General features: G+C 61.7%; 2 protein-coding genes across 2 annotated transcripts in view; both read right to left on the bottom strand.

Annotated features, from left to right (window-relative positions):
• The window catches only part of LOC144764083 (ribonuclease inhibitor-like), a 203052-nt gene extending 202469 nt beyond the window's left edge, over positions 1-583 (bottom strand). Inside the window, exon 1 of the mRNA XM_078650244.1 lies at positions 573-583. The gene's annotated coding sequence lies outside the window, so the exon portion shown is untranslated. The remainder of the gene's footprint in view (positions 1-572) is intronic.
• LOC144763075 (uncharacterized) overlaps positions 1-6000 on the bottom strand; it is a 676435-nt gene that overhangs the window by 622414 nt on the left and 48021 nt on the right.

The following is a 6000-nucleotide window of genomic DNA, read 5'->3' as shown; positions in this document are numbered from 1 at the left end:
GATGTCTCAGCCCCTCAGAGAGGTGTCTGACTCCAGGGTCCCCCCCGCTCGTTACTGGTCAGACTCTGCACCCTACCGCAGCTTCTGGAGGCCGCAGTCTGGATGTCTCAGCCCCTCAGAGAGGTGTCTGACTCCAGGGTCCCCCAGCTCGTTACTGGTCAGACTCTGCACCTACCGCAGCTTCTGGAGGCCGCAGTCTGGATGTCTCAGCCCCTCAGAGAGGTGTCTGACTCCAGGGTCCCCCAGCTCGTTACTGGTCAGACTCTGCACCTACCGCAGCTTCTGGAGGCCGCAGTCTGGATGTCTCAGCCCCTCAGAGAGGTGTCTGACTCCAGGGTCCCCCAGCTCGTTACTGGTCAGACTCTGCACCTACCGCAGCTTCTGGAGGCCGCAGTCTGGATGTCTCAGCCCCTCAGAGAGGTGTCTGACTCCAGGGTCCCCCAGCTCGTTACTGGTCAGACTCTGCACCTACCGCAGCTTCTGGAGGCCGCAGTCTGGATGTCTCAGCCCCTCAGAGAGGTGTCTGACTCCAGGGTCCCCCAGCTCGTTACTGGTCAGACTCTGACACCTACCGCAGCTTCTGGAGGCCGCAGTCTGGATGTCTCAGCCCCTCAGAGAGGTGTCTGACTCCAGGGTCCCCCAGCTCGTTACTGGTCAGACTCTGCACCTACCGCAGCTTCTGGAGGCCGCAGTCTGGATGTCTCAGCCCCTCAGAGAGGTGTCTGACTCCAGGGTCCCCCAGCTCGTTACTGGTCAGACTCTGCACCTACCGCAGCTTCTGGAGGCCGCAGTCTGGATGTCTCAGCCCCTCAGAGAGGTGTCTGACTCCAGGGTCCCCCAGCTCGTTACTGGTCAGACTCTGCACCTACCGCAGCTTCTGGAGGCCGCAGTCTGGATGTCTCAGCCCCTCAGAGAGGTGTCTGACTCCAGGGTCCCCCAGCTCGTTACTGGTCAGACTCTGCACCTACCGCAGCTTCTGGAGGCCGCAGTCTGGATGTCTCAGCCCCTCAGAGAGGTGTCTGACTCCAGGGTCCCCCAGCTCGTTACTGGTCAGACTCTGCACCTACCGCAGCTTCTGGAGGCCGCAGTCTGGATGTCTCAGCCCCTCAGAGAGGTGTCTGACTCCAGGGTCCCCCAGCTCGTTACTGGTCAGACTCTGCACCTACCGCAGCTTCTGGAGGCCGCAGTCTGGATGTCTCAGCCCCTCAGAGAGGTGTCTGACTCCAGGGTCCCCCAGCTCGTTACTGGTCAGACTCTGCACCTACCGCAGCTTCTGGAGGCCGCAGTCTGGATGTCTCAGCCCCTCAGAGAGGTGTCTGACTCCAGGGTCCCCCAGCTCGTTACTGGTCAGACTCTGCACCTACCGCAGCTTCTGGAGGCCGCAGTCTGGATGTCTCAGCCCCTCAGAGAGGTGTCTGACTCCAGGGTCCCCCAGCTCGTTACTGGTCAGACTCTGCACCTACCGCAGCTTCTGGAGGCCGCAGTCTGGATGTCTCAGCCCCTCAGAGAGGTGTCTGACTCCAGGGTCCCCCCAGCTCGTTACTGGTCAGACTCTGCACCTACCGCAGCTTCTGGAGGCCGCAGTCTGGATGTCTCAGCCCCTCAGAGAGGTGTCTGACTCCAGGGTCCCCCAGCTCGTTACTGGTCAGACTCTGCACCTACCGCAGCTTCTGGAGGCCGCAGTCTGGATGTCTCAGCCCCTCAGAGAGGTGTCTGACTCCAGGGTCCCCCAGCTCGTTACTGGTCAGACTCTGCACCTACCGCAGCTTCTGGAGGCCGCAGTCTGGATGTCTCAGCCCCTCAGAGAGGTGTCTGACTCCAGGGTCCCCCAGCTCGTTACTGGTCAGACTCTGCACCTACCGCAGCTTCTGGAGGCCGCAGTCTGGATGTCTCAGCCCCTCAGAGAGGTGTCTGACTCCAGGGTCCCCCAGCTCGTTACTGGTCAGACTCTGCACCTACCGCAGCTTCTGGAGGCCGCAGTCTGGATGTCTCAGCCCCTCAGAGAGGTGTCTGACTCCAGGGTCCCCCAGCTCGTTACTGGTCAGACTCTGCACCTACCGCAGCTTCTGGAGGCCGCAGTCTGGATGTCTCAGCCCCTCAGAGAGGTGTCTGACTCCAGGGTCCCCCCAGCTCGTTACTGGTCAGACTCTGCACCTACCGCAGCTTCTGGAGGCCGCAGTCTGGATGTCTCAGCCCCTCAGAGAGGTGTCTGACTCCAGGGTCCCCCAGCTCGTTACTGGTCAGACTCTGCACCTACCGCAGCTTCTGGAGGCCGCAGTCTGGATGTCTCAGCCCCTCAGAGAGGTGTCTGACTCCAGGGTCCCCCAGCTCGTTACTGGTCAGACTCTGACACCTACCGCAGCTTCTGGAGGCCGCAGTCTGGATGTCTCAGCCCCTCAGAGAGGTGTCTGACTCCAGGGTCCCCCAGCTCGTTACTGGTCAGACTCTGCACCTACCGCAGCTTCTGGAGGCCGCAGTCTGGATGTCTCAGCCCCTCAGAGAGGTGTCTGACTCCAGGGTCCCCCCGCTCGTTACTGGTCAGACTCTGCACCTACCGCAGCTTCTGGAGGCCGCAGTCTGGATGTCTCAGCCCCTCAGAGAGGTGTCTGACTCCAGGGTCCCCCAGCTCGTTACTGGTCAGACTCTGCACCTACCGCAGCTTCTGGAGGCCGCAGTCTGGATGTCTCAGCCCCTCAGAGAGGTGTCTGACTCCAGGGTCCCCCAGCTCGTTACTGGTCAGACTCTGCACCTACCGCAGCTTCTGGAGGCCGCAGTCTGGATGTCTCAGCCCCTCAGAGAGGTGTCTGACTCCAGGGTCCCCCAGCTCGTTACTGGTCAGACTCTGCACCTACCGCAGCTTCTGGAGGCCGCAGTCTGGATGTCTCAGCCCCTCAGAGAGGTGTCTGACTCCAGGGTCCCCCAGCTCGTTACTGGTCAGACTCTGCACCTACCGCAGCTTCTGGAGGCCGCAGTCTGGATGTCTCAGCCCCTCAGAGAGGTGTCTGACTCCAGGGTCCCCCAGCTCGTTACTGGTCAGACTCTGCACCTACCGCAGCTTCTGGAGGCCGCAGTCTGGATGTCTCAGCCCCTCAGAGAGGTGTCTGACTCCAGGGTCCCCCAGCTCGTTACTGGTCAGACTCTGCACCTACCGCAGCTTCTGGAGGCCGCAGTCTGGATGTCTCAGCCCCTCAGAGAGGTGTCTGACTCCAGGGTCCCCCAGCTCGTTACTGGTCAGACTCTGCACCTACCGCAGCTTCTGGAGGCCGCAGTCTGGATGTCTCAGCCCCTCAGAGAGGTGTCTGACTCCAGGGTCCCCCAGCTCGTTACTGGTCAGACTCTGCACCTACCGCAGCTTCTGGAGGCCGCAGTCTGGATGTCTCAGCCCCTCAGAGAGGTGTCTGACTCCAGGGTCCCCCAGCTCGTTACTGGTCAGACTCTGCACCTACCGCAGCTTCTGGAGGCCGCAGTCTGGATGTCTCAGCCCCTCAGAGAGGTGTCTGACTCCAGGGTCCCCCAGCTCGTTACTGGTCAGACTCTGACACCTACCGCAGCTTCTGGAGGCCGCAGTCTGGATGTCTCAGCCCCTCAGAGAGGTGTCTGACTCCAGGGTCCCCCAGCTCGTTACTGGTCAGACTCTGACACCTACCGCAGCTTCTGGAGGCCGCAGTCTGGATGTCTCAGCCCCTCAGAGAGGTGTCTGACTCCAGGGTCCCCCAGCTCGTTACTGGTCAGACTCTGACACCTACCGCAGCTTCTGGAGGCCGCAGTCTGGATGTCTCAGCCCCTCAGAGAGGTGTCTGACTCCAGGGTCCCCCAGCTCGTCACTGGTCAGACTCTGACACCTACCGCAGCTTCTGGAGGCCGCAGTCTGGATGTCTCAGCCCCTCAGAGAGGTGTCTGACTCCAGGGTCCCCCAGCTCGTTACTGGTCAGACTCTGACACCTACCGCAGCTTCTGGAGGCCGCAGTCTGGATGTCTCAGCCCCTCAGAGAGGTGTCTGACTCCAGGGTCCCCCCGCTCGTTACTGGTCAGACTCTGCACCTACCGCAGCTTCTGGAGGCCGCAGTCTGGATGTCTCAGCCCCTCAGAGAGGTGTCTGACTCCAGGGTCCCCCCGCTCGTTACTGGTCAGACTCTGCACCTACCGCAGCTTCTGGAGGCCGCAGTCTGGATGTCTCAGCCCCTCAGAGAGGTGTCTGACTCCAGGGTCCCCCCGCTCGTTACTGGTCAGACTCTGTACCTACCGCAGCTTCTGGAGGCCGCAGTCTGGATGTCTCAGCCCCTCAGAGAGGTGTCTGACTCCAGGGTCCCCCCGCTCGTTACTGGTCAGACTCTGCACCTACCGCAGCTTCTGGAGGCCGCAGTCTGGATGTCTCAGCCCCTCAGAGAGGTGTCTGACTCCAGGGTCCCCCAGCTCGTTACTGGTCAGACTCTGCACCTACCGCAGCTTCTGGAGGCCGCAGTCTGGATGTCTCAGCCCCTCAGAGAGGTGTCTGACTCCAGGGTCCCCCAGCTCGTTACTGGTCAGACTCTGCACCTACCGCAGCTTCTGGAGGCCGCAGTCTGGATGTCTCAGCCCCTCAGAGAGGTGTCTGACTCCAGGGTCCCCCAGCTCGTTACTGGTCAGACTCTGCACCTACCGCAGCTTCTGGAGGCCGCAGTCTGGATGTCTCAGCCCCTCAGAGAGGTGTCTGACTCCAGGGTCCCCCAGCTCGTTACTGGTCAGACTCTGCACCTACCGCAGCTTCTGGAGGCCGCAGTCTGGATGTCTCAGCCCCTCAGAGAGGTGTCTGACTCCAGGGTCCCCCAGCTCGTTACTGGTCAGACTCTGCACCTACCGCAGCTTCTGGAGGCCGCAGTCTGGATGTCTCAGCCCCTCAGAGAGGTGTCTGACTCCAGGGTCCCCCAGCTCGTTACTGGTCAGACTCTGCACCTACCGCAGCTTCTGGAGGCCGCAGTCTGGATGTCTCAGCCCCTCAGAGAGGTGTCTGACTCCAGGGTCCCCCAGCTCGTTACTGGTCAGACTCTGCACCTACCGCAGCTTCTGGAGGCCGCAGTCTGGATGTCTCAGCCCCTCAGAGAGGTGTCTGACTCCAGGGTCCCCCAGCTCGTTACTGGTCAGACTCTGCACCTACCGCAGCTTCTGGAGGCCGCAGTCTGGATGTCTCAGCCCCTCAGAGAGGTGTCTGACTCCAGGGTCCCCCAGCTCGTTACTGGTCAGACTCTGCACCTACCGCAGCTTCTGGAGGCCGCAGTCTGGATGTCTCAGCCCCTCAGAGAGGTGTCTGACTCCAGGGTCCCCCAGCTCGTTACTGGTCAGACTCTGCACCTACCGCAGCTTCTGGAGGCCGCAGTCTGGATGTCTCAGCCCCTCAGAGAGGTGTCTGACTCCAGGGTCCCCCGCTCGTTACTGGTCAGACTCTGCACCTACCGCAGCTTCTGGAGGCCGCAGTCTGGATGTCTCAGCCCCTCAGAGAGGTGTCTGACTCCAGGGTCCCCCCGCTCGTTACTGGTCAGACTCTGCACCTACCGCAGCTTCTGGAGGCCGCAGTCTGGATGTCTCAGCCCCTCAGAGAGGTGTCTGACTCCAGGGTCCCCCCGCTCGTTACTGGTCAGACTCTGCACCTACCGCAGCTTCTGGAGGCCGCAGTCTGGATGTCTCAGCCCCTCAGAGAGGTGTCTGACTCCAGGGTCCCCCCGCTCGTTACTGGTCAGACTCTGACACCTACCGCAGCTTCTGGAGGCCGCAGTCTGGATGTCTCAGCCCCTCAGAGAGGTGTCTGACTCCAGGGTCCCCCAGCTCGTTACTGGTCAGACTCTGACACCTACCGCAGCTTCTGGAGGCCGCAGTCTGGATGTCTCAGCCCCTCAGAGAGGTGTCTGACTCCAGGGTCCCCCAGCTCGTTACTGGTCAGACTCTGCACCTACCGCAGCTTCTGGAGGCCGCAGTCTGGATGTCTCAGCCCCTCAGAGAGGTGTCTGACTCCAGGGTCCCCCAGCT

This window comes from Lissotriton helveticus, chromosome 6, assembly GCF_964261635.1.
Source record: "Lissotriton helveticus chromosome 6, aLisHel1.1, whole genome shotgun sequence".
Classification (NCBI taxonomy): domain Eukaryota; kingdom Metazoa; phylum Chordata; class Amphibia; order Caudata; family Salamandridae; genus Lissotriton; species Lissotriton helveticus.
This window is presented reverse-complemented; position numbering and strand designations above follow the sequence as displayed.